The sequence below is a fragment of the Equus caballus genome, chromosome 17 (genome assembly GCF_041296265.1).
Source record: "Equus caballus isolate H_3958 breed thoroughbred chromosome 17, TB-T2T, whole genome shotgun sequence".
Lineage (NCBI taxonomy): Eukaryota > Metazoa > Chordata > Mammalia > Perissodactyla > Equidae > Equus > Equus caballus.
Genome location: NC_091700.1, coordinates 55,208,780 through 55,222,043, shown reverse-complemented (window position 1 = coordinate 55,222,043; position 13,264 = coordinate 55,208,780). Strand labels below are relative to the sequence as shown.

At 38.2% G+C, this 13,264-nt stretch overlaps 1 pseudogene; it reads right to left on the bottom strand.

Moving 5' to 3' along the window:
* Positions 1 to 248: 248 nt before the first annotated feature.
* Positions 249 to 12,049, bottom strand: LOC100063199 (small ribosomal subunit protein eS7-like; annotated as a pseudogene).
* Between the last annotated feature and the right edge of the window lie 1,215 nt (positions 12,050 to 13,264).

Genomic DNA, 13,264 nt, shown 5'->3' with positions numbered 1-13,264 from the left:
TAGGATTAATGTCCTAATAAGGAGATATCAGAGCTTGCCCTCCCCCCTCCCGCCACCATGTAAGGACACAGTGAGAAGGCAGCTGTCTGTAGGCCAGGCAGAGGGTCCTCGCCAGCAAGGGAACCCTGTCTGAACCTTGATCTTGGTCTTTTCAGCCTCCAGAATTGTGAGAAAATAAATTTCTGTGGTTTTTTTGGGTTTTCGTTCTGTCTTTTATTGTGAATGATATTTTATTTAGTCATTTTTGTTTACAACTGAAACTGTGGGAATTCATAATTAACGTCTTTGCCCGTGAGCTTCTTATAAACACCATGAAAAGTTTCAACCTCGTGTTCCACATTGTTCTGCTATGCCTGGTCCAGATGGACCTTTGTGAGCTGGCTGCCATCCAGTTTCATGACGTTTCACAATTTCCTTTGGGAAAATCAACTCCTCCAGGATCGCATCGTGCATGGCAGTCAGAGTGCGGCTCCTGGGATGCTTTGGCCTGTTTTTTGTGCGGGTTTTTTGAGTTGGCTTAGGCAGAATTCTCCCCTGAGCAGTGAAGACTACGTGCTTCCCACTGAACTTTTTCTCGAATTCGCGTACTAGCCAGACTTGGGTTTTCTGGAAAGATTTCAGTTGAGGAACAGGAATAAAGAAAATAGCTTTCCGACCACCACCAACTTGTATTTCCTTGGCTGCCGTGATGTTCAGCTCCCTCAGCTGGGCCTTAAGGTCCGAATTCAGCTCCAGCTAAAGAAGCGTCTGGGAGATGCCGGACTTGAACTCCTCAGGCTTCTCGGCATTGGGCTTCACCATCTTCGTGCTCGAACTGAAAAGCCCGTCTACAATATTTTGTTATGGCAGCCTAGCCGACTGAGACATGTTCTCTTTTTTCTACGCAACAGCAATTCTCAACCAGGTGTGATCCCCCCAACCCCGGGAATATCTGACAATATCTGGAGACATTTTTGATGGTCACAACTATGGGGATGCTACTGGCATCTAGTAGGTAAAGGTCAGAGATGCTGCGAGAATTCCTACAATGCATAGGACAGCGTGTCTCCCCTCTCCATTTTGCCTGCTCCCAACAAAAAATTACCCAGCTCAAAGTGTTAATAGTGCCAAGATTTTGAAACCTGAGAAACTCTGCTATAGAAAATGATATAGAATCTTGTCTTATGAAGAGGTGATCAAAGAGGATATAGCCAATTATACGGGAAAAGTATTATAGGGAGATGTTAAGCAGATAATTAGTAAATATATTATCTTGTATTTTCTGTGTTTTGTTTGTGATATTTTCATATTTTTAAAACTTGTAATTTATAATTTTTATTTTCTTAAGTAAAAATTTATTTTTATACCCAATTTGGTATTCTTTTTTTAAAAAGATATCTCTCAAAATTGTGTAATCTTCAGTTCTCCAAATCCTGAATTCATTCCAGTTTAGAATTAAGATTAAACACTTATATACAACACTAGTAAATTTTGGCTTCATTATGATTCTGGATCTCAGCATTATCGTTTTATTTTTTGGGTATGATCTGACAATCTAAAAATGCTTAGTAAAGTTTAATGAAACAGAACATTCTTATAAGTGGAATAAAATGCTGTTATTATCGTATATGTAGGCAAGAGATTTGGCCTTTCTCACTAAATCCTCTTTGCCCTTTGCAGAAGATTTTCCTAAGCCGTTAAATAATAAAGCATTCACGGAATGTATCCTGGGGTCTTTTATTTAGTGGTTTATGTTCACATGGGAGTCATCCATAACTTACTCCTGTCTTTCACCCCACTTCTATAAAATTAATTACTAAGTCATGCCAATTTCAAAATTTCTCAAATATTTCCCATCATCTCATTATCTTATTTAGGGCTTCCATCATTCCTCCACTGGACAGCTGACCAGCTTCCTATTTGGATTGCCCACTTCTACTTCATAGTCTATACAGCTACCAAGATGTTCTGTCTGTTAAGGTCATCCACCCATCTGACCGTGTCAGTGCATGTTAAAATCATTCAATGATTTTCTATTTTCATTTCCATTTGTAGGTATCAGAACTTGTTCTTCAGAAAAAATCTCTAGCAGAGGCCTAATGTCTAACACTGATCCAGCTGAATCAGGGGAGGGGCCAGAGCCTTCCCTCCTTAGACCATTCCTTATTCCTTATTCCTATTCTCTGTGGTCCAGGGGCACCTTCATGATACCTATGTGAGACCAGAATGACAGGAATAATTTACCCTCCAAACAAGCACACTTCTGAGAGCGAATGGGGAAATTATTGCTAATTATGCTGTGATAATAGGTGAAAGTAAGGCTGTCCTAGGCATATTAGAAAGTATTGGCACCCCTGGTAGCTCTTGAAGTGTAATCTGCAGACTCCAGCTGCAAGTCAACACGATCAGATTGGCTGGCAGATTTCTGGACCATGCCCTACATCTAGAGAATCATAATCTTGAGCATGTGGGAGAAGGGTAGGGCAGCTCAGTGAGGCACAGTTATCACTGCTTGAATGGATTTGCTAAGCCTTTTTTGAACATGCTTTGAGACACTTATCGGCTTACACAGTAGTCCCTGTTTATCCATGGTTTCACTTTCCGTGGGTTCTGTTACTTGCAGTCAATCAGTTAGAAAATATTAAATGGAAAATTCCAGAAATAAGCAATTCATAAGTTTTAAATTGATGCCGTCCTGAGTAATGTGATGAAATCTCATGTCATCCTGCTCTGTTCAGCCCTGGACGTGAATCATTCCTCTGTCCAGTGTATCCACACGGTTCATGCTACCCATTAGTCACTTAGTAGTCCTCTCGGTTATCAGACCCATCATCATGATATCGCAGTGCTTGCATTCAAGTAACCCTTATTTTACTTAATAATGTCCCCAAAGCACACTAGTAGTGCTGATGACAATTGGGTATTCCAAAGTGAAGCCCTAAAATGCTTCCTCTAAGTGAAAAGGTGAAAACTCTCAACTTAATGAGAAAGGAAATCATATGTTGAGGTTTCTAAGATCTATGGAAACTTTTATTACAGTATACTGTTATAATTGTTCTATTTTATTATTAGTTATTGTTGTTAATCTCTTACAGTGCCAAATTTATAAATTAAACTTTATCATAGGTATGTATGTATAGCTTTTTATTGCTGAAATTATCTTAGTGGATTATTGTTATATTATTTTTAGATATCCATTTTCTTCATTAAATTGTTGGCTTCTCAAGGGTAGAGGCTATGTCTTACTGATTTTAGAACATCTCATACTACTTGGCACATGGTAGTTGCTCAATAAGTAGTTGATGAATAAATAAGTTGGTAGATGAATAAATGAAGATAATGTTCACTACCTCTCCTAATCCAACTGGCTCCCTAAATAACTATTCTGGGGTCGACCTCAAACTATCCAACAATTTATTTTTCCTAAGTGATTATATTATTATGTTCAGAAAACCAGCTAAATGGGTGTGTGGATATTAAAGTCCTAAATCTAGTATATTTGCTTGAAAATGTCATCATATGAGATTTTAGAATCGGAAAATCTCTTAGATTTCTACACTTTACAGATGAGAAACTGAGGCTCTGAACAATGCATCAGAAATTGAACAAAGATGAGTCGCTATCCCTGAGGTGGCAATGCAGGACTGTGTTCCTGACACTTTTCTAAAGTCCCTGCCCCAAGAGGTAATGCCTGGCCTAATGTTAGGGGCAGGCACTGAATAAGATAACATCATTTTGTTATAATATTATAGGTCAAGTTACTTAAGAAGCAGACTCTTGAGATGGAGTTTAGCTGGCAGGATGCTTATTAAGGAGCACCTTTTGGATGAACACTTGTGCAATGGAAGGGAAGAAAGCAGGGTTGGGCAGAGGAAGAGGCTGAGCTGCAATACAGTCCCAGTGATTGTTTCTGTTGATCCCAAAGCTCCAGGGCAAGACCGGCCCTTCAGAGTTGTCCTGGGTTCAGTCAGGATGGCCAGCACTTTATACTCCTGTGTTGAATGTGGGCTACCTCAGAAAAGGTCTGACCCGGGTTGAGGCAGTTCTCTGCATTTGAGATGATCCCTAACTGGCTGAAAGAAGAGGGCTGGCTCCCAGCGTTAGGGCACCAAGTTCTTCCTGGAAGGGAGGATCTAGGCAGTGGACCGCAGTGTTACTGTTATGGCACAGAGGGCACGGTCTGCTTGCTGCAAGACAAAAGCAAATCTTCAAGAGGCAAGATGGTGTCAGAGAAAGAGCATTTTATTACAGCTTGCTAGCAAGAGGGAAGATGGCTGACTAATGTCCAAAAGAATCGTCTTAAGGAGGGCACACAATCTTGAAGCAGTTATATAGGCCAGTGGGTTATAGGGGAGGGGTTAAGAGTGTTGACCCTCTGGTGTTACAGACTGGGAATCGCCACACTAGATCTTTCCGTTTCGTTGATGATGGCTATCAGCATAGACTCTCTGTTTGGGGGCGGTCATCACATTCCTAGGGAACTCAACAGAATGAAGTTATCGTCTTACCACAGCTGGGAGGTATATGCACTAGCAGGGGTCATAAAATCTACAGATCAGGTGGATCTCCTGGAAGGTGCAAATCCAGCTGGGTTAGTTAGTTAGAGGTTGTTCAAAGTTACAACATGGTCTCTTTTCTACCATATGGCTTCCCTTAAGTCAACCTTGTGTTGAGCCAGTTTCATTACTATAAGAAGCTTTCATCAGGATAGATTTTTATTAGGGATATGGATGAGGAATCTTCTTTGAATCAAGTAACCTAAGCTGATGGAAGGGCTAGACTTGTCAGTTGGGTCTCAGTTCACAATGCAGCCGTATATAGAGTGATATAATAGCAAATTTAGATGAGAGGACTCTGAAATTCTTGCTGTGATTTTTTGGAGATTTCCTGGATCTCAGTTTTTTTGGAGAATCTTTGTTACTATGTTGGGATATGTGTAGAATTTTAGCAAATTCCTTTCAGTATGGATTGAAGTAACTTTTGTTTTCTTTTCGATTATTTGATAACTTAGATTTCTTAATATAAAATAAGGTTTGACTGCATTACAAAAATAGATCTGACAATCATGGTGAACCATTTTTGAAATATAATGCTGTAATAAATTTCACCAATTTTTACTTAAAATTTTCAAATGTGTATGTATATGTGAAGTTGGCCCGAATTTCTATTTTATCTATTGTTATATTTAGATATTAAGGTTATGCAAAAAATAGTAACATAAACTGGAAAACTAATCATATATTTTTATTTTCCAGAGGGGTTGTATAGCACTATACCTTGTTGCTTTAATTTGGCACATTTTTGCCGAGTGATTAACTAATTAACTTTTAGATTCCTTCAGTGATTTCTACCTCTTCTGGGTCAATTTTGTTAATTATATTTCCTAGGAAGAAAAATGTCTTTTATACTGATATTTTCAAAGATTTAGCATAGGCTAATACCTGGTATTATTTTTAATCGTTTGTGTACTGTGCTATGTATCCTGTCTCATTCTAAATTTTAGTATTAGGATTTTATTTTAAATTACATTCTTTTAGAGACTAGTTATTTTGACTGATTTCTTTTATTTTCAAATAACTCCTTTTTAGATTCATTAATTCTGCTTTTTAATTTTTACCTTAAATTGTTGATTCACGCATTTAAAAAAAATCGTTTCTTCTAATTTCCCTAAAATTATTTTGTTATTCTTCCTTTACAATTTGTGGAATTACAGATTTAGTTAACATTTTTCTCCTTTATTTCTTTTTTCTTTTTTTAAATAACAAAAACATTTAAGATCAAGAAAATTAGTCTTTTGAGTAACTTTGGCCATTTCCCAGGTGTTTTGCATGCAGTTTTAACATTTGTGCTACTTAAAAATTTTTCTATAATGGTTATTTTGATTTTTAGTATAGCTCTTTATGAGGCTGATAAATTTTTCAAATATTTGAAATTTTTGTGTGATGTTTTGATATTTATTTGTACGGTTTTTTTTATTTATTTATTTTTTTTTGCGTGTGTATTAGTTTCAAAGAATGTTTACCATGGAATTTTTGGAGTTTTCTTTTAATTTTACTTATACTTTTTTTAATGGCATCATATAAGAACTATTTTTGCAAAAGTTCCACAGATCCTTGAGAAAAAGAAGTGCATGTATTTCCATTTTCCATATAGAGTTCAATATAAATATGTTGAAAACATTATTAAGTATTTAGGATTTTTCATATCATTTTTAATATTATTTACTTATTAAAGCCTGTGAACATTGTGTTAAAATCTCTACCTCCTATATTGTTTCTATTTATTTTTAATTGGTTTTGCTTCATTTATTTTATATTACATTATAAAGTATAATTGTTTATGACTCCAGTGTCATTAGTATAGATTGTGTCTTCATATAAAAATAAGATTATGCATATTTTAATTTTTGTTGAAGGCTTCTTTTCTGTTATTAACATAATGTGGCTGTTTCTTTTTCCTTGGATTGAACTGCAGCATTTTGTTCAAACATTTGCTTGTAACCTTTCTTTGCTATTTTGTTTTAGGAGGCCTATCGCCACTGGCTTCTGTTTTGAGGCCGAGTCTAAGAGCTATCTTTCAGCAGAGGTGTTTATGATTATAAATGTTACATCTGATTTTATTTTGTCACTTTGGAGATTTCTATATTTTGCTGTTTTGTGTGTTTTGCTTCTCTTAAAATTTTCTTTGCTCTTTCTGTCATATGAAATGTGTTCATTTAAATTTTTTTGGCTTAATCTTTTGGAAGAAAAAAGCCTCTGAAAACAGTATTTTAGAGGTTACTTTTAAAATTAAAAAATGGCATATTTGAACATATATTTTGCTGATTATCAGTGTCATGAATGAACCAGAAACGGTTGCCACCCTCCTGCTACACGAGTGCCCACTTTCATCCACACTTTCTGCTTCATAGCGTTTTTGATTAGATAGGGGATTTCGGAATGAAAGGATATTATTAAATTATTATATATTAACACTAAGTACCTATTCTTTCTAAATCATTTTTCATATTTTCTTTTACAATTATTATCACGTTGAAGTGAGTTCCATGCCTTCCGTACATCCTTTTATATCATAGCTTCACTTCTTGGCTCTCTTTTTAATTGATCTTTTTAACAGTTAACGTTTTCAGAAAGAACTCTGGGGATGTCTTTTGTGAGCCTGTGCGTTACGAAGAATAATTTTCTCCTGTCTCATTACTTGAATGATCACTTGGCAGAACACAGGGTTTGGTGGCAACTCTTTTTTTTATTTTCCCCCAAAATACATATCTCCAAGTTGTGTTTTTTTTTTTTTTTAACTTTTTGAAAATGATTTTTAAGGCTATAGAGAAGCCCAGGGCCAGTGGCAGAGGTTTTCTTCTGAGAGCTGGAACTCCTGTGTGGCCTGCCCCCAGCCTCAGGAATGTAGGATTTGCTCTTTCTGTCTTAAAAATTCACAACTTCGCCAGAATATGATAAGAAAAAGGTAAGACCTTTTGATGTAAGACCTGAGGTCTTTCTTGAAATCTTTCCTAGATTCCCTTACATAACTTAGGCAAACATTACAAACATTTTAACGTATTGGGGAAACATAAGAACATTTGACTCTATTAGGAAAGCTTTACTCTTTTATACCATTTATTTTTTATTCTGTCATATTTGTTGTGTTTTTTTTCAGGAAATCAATTATCCATTTCTTATATCTTTATTTTCTGCCTTCCATTTTAATTACAAAACTTTTCTTATCTTCTCTTTCTGTTGGAGGAGGTCATTGAGAGGATGTGACTGCTGGTTGACCCATGAGTTGGATGCTGGCAATCAGAGGCTCCTTACCTCCTCCCCTGGCCTTGGAAGGTACTTCTGCCCACAGTAGGAACGGGTTTCAAGGACACAGCCTTGCGAGTAAGGTGTTGCTGAGATCATCTGGACTGAATACGTGACTGAACCCAAGTAAGTCCTCTATACAAGCTTTTAGATTTTGGCGAGCATGTGTAGAGATCTGCTCATATTGCTGCTGCCCAGGACAAGTCTTCTAAGTTAACTTCTCTTGTTTGTTAAACTGCCACCTACCCATCTGGTGTGGTCTGCTCCTTTCCTCAGTTTCCCCTTGTGCTCTGTGTACAGGGGCTAGTTTATGAACCAACACCTTCTGCCTTCTTGAAGTGCTTCTTAAGTTCGTTGCCTATTGGACTGACTTAATTTTCTATAATATTGCTAATAATATCTTGCTCATCCTTTATCCTGAGAGTGCCTAGCTCTTTGTAAAGACATATTGAATGAATGATTTACTTTTATTGTAATTTTATATCATTATAGTCTTTTGTTCTTTTTTTAAAACTCCCTGATCCAGTTTCTTTTCTATCTAAATGTTAACATTATATTGCTTCATAGATCTATGTTTTCTTCAGTTTCATTGGGAATAAGGTTCTTGCAAGAAAGAATTTATTATTTTACCATTTTCTGTAATAGATCTTTTTTCAAAAGTATACTTTTCTTTTGCATTTTTAGTACTTACATCCTTACCCTTTTTTAAAGTGCAGACTATTTTCATAAGTATCATGCCTACCTTTCTTTGGTTTTATTGTTTTCTTTCCCTGAATGAGCAGAGTATGTCCCACCATGACATTTGGATGCAAACAGTGTTGGCAGTTTCTCTTGGATTAGCCTCACTGTCCACTTCACAGCTGTTGGAGCTGTCTCAGATTTTAAACCAGAGGCAAGTGTTGTTGGTGTTAAGAGTCTCTGAAATTCCTAGTGTTTAGATGGCCTTTCTGTAATAAGGTTCAGCTGGCTTTGGAGGGATCTGTTTCCTGCTCCAATTGCATTACATTGCTGTGAGCTGAGGAATAAATTCCTGGATAATTGAAGCACTCGTTATTTTTTCCTTTGCCAATGATAGTGAATAAATAATCAACAACCTTCTCACTGCTCCCAGATCTCTCAAGCTTAGACCATCTCTACAGCTGCATTAAGGCCCCTGGAGGTCAAGCATCACATTTTCATAAGCTTCGCTTTCCAGCCACATGTTTTATATTTCCAGGAATTATTATCTTGCAATGGGTAGAAAGGGTGGTACTATTTTCACATGGGCATGGATCGCAGGAACGTAGGCTCATGTGGGCAACATGACTCTGGCTACATCAGAAAGCGAACTGCAAACACATAGTGGAGTCTTCCATTTATTGGTCAGGAATGTCTCCAATGAGGCAGGACGGAAGTCGTATTAGTAAGGCTGGTTCTGGCTTTGGCACTGAAGCACTAACCCGCCAAAGTTAACCCTTCAGTTTCTGACTCATGGAGAGATCTGGAAGATCCAAGGGGAGGGGCTGGAACACTCAAGGGACTAGAGCAAGTGGCAATTAGGCAGCTGAAATTAAAATTTCAAAATTTTACTAACTCGTATGGCTGTACCAGTATAGATGTCTGGCTACCTCCTGCCCAGTCCTAGTATTTTTCCTTAGAAAAATGCCTTGTTTAGTTACAATTTCTTTGGAGTCGTTAATTATTTCTAGTATCTGATGGGAATAAACTTTGAACCATTTTTTGAGTTTTCAAGGTTGTTTCATTGTGGGATACCATGGAGGGGAGATAAGTCATGGAGTATTATAACTATTTAATCTGTTTCACAAAGGAGGATATAGAAACTCAAGAACTTTGTCTAAATTAACAGGGCCTGTGACTAGAATCTTCTTTTCCTCTACTCTTCTGCCTCTTGCCATATTGAAATCTTGGATCATATCCTTTCCTGTGTGTAGCTCATCCTATAAGAAATAGAACTATTGCCAAAGAAACTTTGGTTAGGAGCTATGAATTTGAACCTTGGCTTTGTTACTTACTTTGCTGTCTGATCTTGAATGACTCACTGAATCTCTCTGAATTTGGTTTTGTTCACTGTAAAATATGCTTTCCAGAAGATCAGATAAAATAAAGGGTGTGAGAAAGTTTAGTATGTTATAACATTGAAACGTTAGTTGTGTATGAATGCATGTGTGTTTTATATTTTCTATGAGGTTGAAACATCATTGATGTTATGTGTTTGATCCCCTCTTAAAGAAGAATGCATTGTGTATGGTAGATATTATATATATTTGCTCACTAAACATAAACATAAAGTGGGCACTGATCATTTGTTCAATTCTGCATAATTTAGGTGAGGGCACTCTGAGCATCTAACCAGACTTTATTAAATGTGAAGGGACGAGCCAGCCATGGTGCTCTAGTAATTAAGATTCGGTGCGCTCACTGCCACGGCCCGGATTTGTTTCCCGGTCGTGGAACTACACCATCCACCTGTCAGTTGTCATACTGTGGTGGCGGCTCATTTAGAGAACTAAACTAACAACTAGGATCTACAGATATGAACTGAAACTTTAACAACAATAATAAAAAAAAGTGTGAAGGGATACACTAGGAGCTACGAGCCACTGGCTTACTAGTTCCAACTGAGCTCGGTTTGGGCTCTCCTTCATGGGCCCTGTGCTTAGGTCCATGCCTCACCCGAGGACTGCTGTTCTGGTCAGTTCCTGGCTTTCCAAGCCTGTCTATGACTTCAACCTATGTGCATCAGAGCACTGCAGTTCTCTCTAAGTAAGAAGGCAACATAAGTTATCATCCAAACCAGGATGCTCATGAGAATAAAAGGTGCTGTTAAGAATTTGACCAGGATAGCAAGAATAAGCTGGGGCCATCCTAGGCAAGCTTGGATATATAGTTTCCAAAATGATAAGAGAATCACCCATAGTAATGAGAAGGAGGGATGAAGTTGAGGAGGGTGTCATTTCCTTATAGAACAGGTTGATTTTTTAAAAAGTCATTCCTGTAGAAAAGCCAACTAACCATGCTTAGATTCAAACAGTCCTAAGCATTTTCCATTCGCATTTAGAAATAATTATTTTATCTTGCTATGAGAACATAAATCTAAAACTTGAGATTTGGCTTGCCAGCTATTCTTTTTCAGAGGACACACACAAATTCAAGCAATTTACATTAGAGTTTAGATATTCCATTTGTAAAAACACCAGCTCATAAACTTAGAAAATATGGCTTCATATTCAGAGATCTAATTTATGAAGTGTTACTTTGCCACCCACTTTTAGCTGTGTCTGTTAAATAGAAACAACATTGTTTCCAATAATAGCTCTTGAAAGGTGTGTTTCCATCCTGGTTTATTCCTTAATTGCAGAGACTTTTATTGTTTAAATTGCTCATGGTACTTTTGGAAACCCTACCTGAAACCTAAGCAAAGCGCTGAGCCATTCCCCCTCCATTTTTCATCAAATGTTTCCACTCCCTCCCTTCTTTCTTCTCCTGTACAAACACAGACCTTTATCTGGCAGTAGAAAGAAAAATGCATCTTATGAAAGCTTTGGAAAAGGATTCAATTCCCTACATCAGAGGTCCACCTCTCCTGGGACCTCATTATTTCTTTGAGGTTCTTGCCCTGCAAGTCAGGTCTGTCCTCCTGGCCCTCCTTCCTGTTTTTTCAGCCTTCTGCTCTCCCATCAAATTCGTCTAGAGAGGTGGAGTGCACTGTTTTTCCAGCACTGGCCAATTCCCCAATAACGTAACTGTATTTCTAATGTTTAAAACAACATGTTAAACATACCAGAATTTTTAAAATATAAAAAACAAACACCTACGAAGACCAGAGAAGTTTGGAGTTTAAAATTTTTCTTAAGACAAGAAGATCAAGAGGACACACGGATATGGGAAAGTTTGATTTTTCTGTTAAGTGCAAAACAAACAAGGCAGGGGGGAAAAAAACCAGGGAGGGATGTCCTGACAAATGTTGCCAGCAGCCTGAAACCAAAGAACATACTTAAAAATTCTGTCTGCTCAGGTGAAAACTTGACAGGTGGCACCCTGAACGTAGCTGGACATGTTCAGTCTGCCCTACCCTGTGGCTTCTGATGTTCCTGAGTCTTTCTCCAGCAGCCAGACAGCTCAGTTGATGTCTGGACATAGCACAGTGCTCCCGTCCACTGTTTCCAGGACATCAGCACCTGGAGGCTGTCGGTAGATTTGCTCTCTGTGGAGGACGTCTCTTCCCTTTTTCTTTTTGTCACTGGTGGTGCGGAACTGCTTCTGCTCATCATTCTCTTTTAATCTGGCCCAGTGATAAAAAAGACCTACTGGGGCCCGCCTGGCAGGTGAAGCATCCAGATGCTAAGCTCCAGGATTAATTTTTCTAGCGCTGGCATCTGGGAGGCAGCTTCTTTCCCCTGGCTTGGCTGGCAGACTGGGTTAACCCCTCATAGTCCAAAGGTTCATTTGATGTGTCAAATTAGCAGTCTGGCTCTCTTGGCAGGCAGAGCCACAATGATGCTCTTTAAATGCAGGAATCTGTATTTAAACATCAGATCCTTGAAGTTTTATCAGAGCCTTTGTCCCGTGAGGGACAAAAAAACAACAGTCCCTGGAGATGATGAGAAGACTGAGTGATGTGCACGCTTTTTGAAGCAACACCTGCGGAGTGTGTTCTGAACAGGGGAGGCCATTGTCAGCATCCAGCAAAAGAAAGGAAAGGCAGAACCTAGGAAGAATGTTCCACTAGCTGGAAATGATAGTGGATGGAAAAATTACTTCAGAAAGAACATAGATGCCATCCCCACTGCTTTCCCCCCCCTCCCCCCCCAACCTCTCACCCTCCTCTCATTCTAATTTTGCTTTTGTTTGGTGAAAGCATCTTCCTCGTCCCCAAAAGTCAAGAAGAAAATTTACAGTCTGACTCTGCCTTGGTGAAATCTTGCCTCAGTCGTGGCGTTTTTTTGTTGCTGTTGTCGGAAAGTTTACGACTGAGTGGCTGCAAGCAACAGTACTTTTGAAAGGGGCTCTAAATATTAAACTCATTTCAAGTGTGACTTGAGACTCAGGCAGACGGCAGGAGTGGTGATAATTTATTACTCTTCAGAAGCCCTAAAGCAGAGTAAATATAGATTTACCAATGATAATAAGAGAACAACAGATCAATTTGATTTTAAGTAAATCCTTCCCCCCAAAAGCCAGAATTTGATTAATCCAGGGCAGCTTGCTGGAGTCACTGGGAACTAATTGAAACATAGATTGGTTCCTCTTTTCCTCACATGGTTAAATGTACCCAGTGAAGAAGGGAATATTCTGAACTTTTTTTGTTGGCACAGACTGTCAGTTCTTCAGCAATTGCTTACCTCACTCAAGTTTAAGTGTCATATGTCTAGTTTCAAAACAGTCGGGAAGTCTGAGATAATTTATTCATTATGGATGCAGAAAAAGCAGCCTCCTCCAACGATCCCATAATGGAATTCTGAGGCTCTGTATCCAGCTTTGGG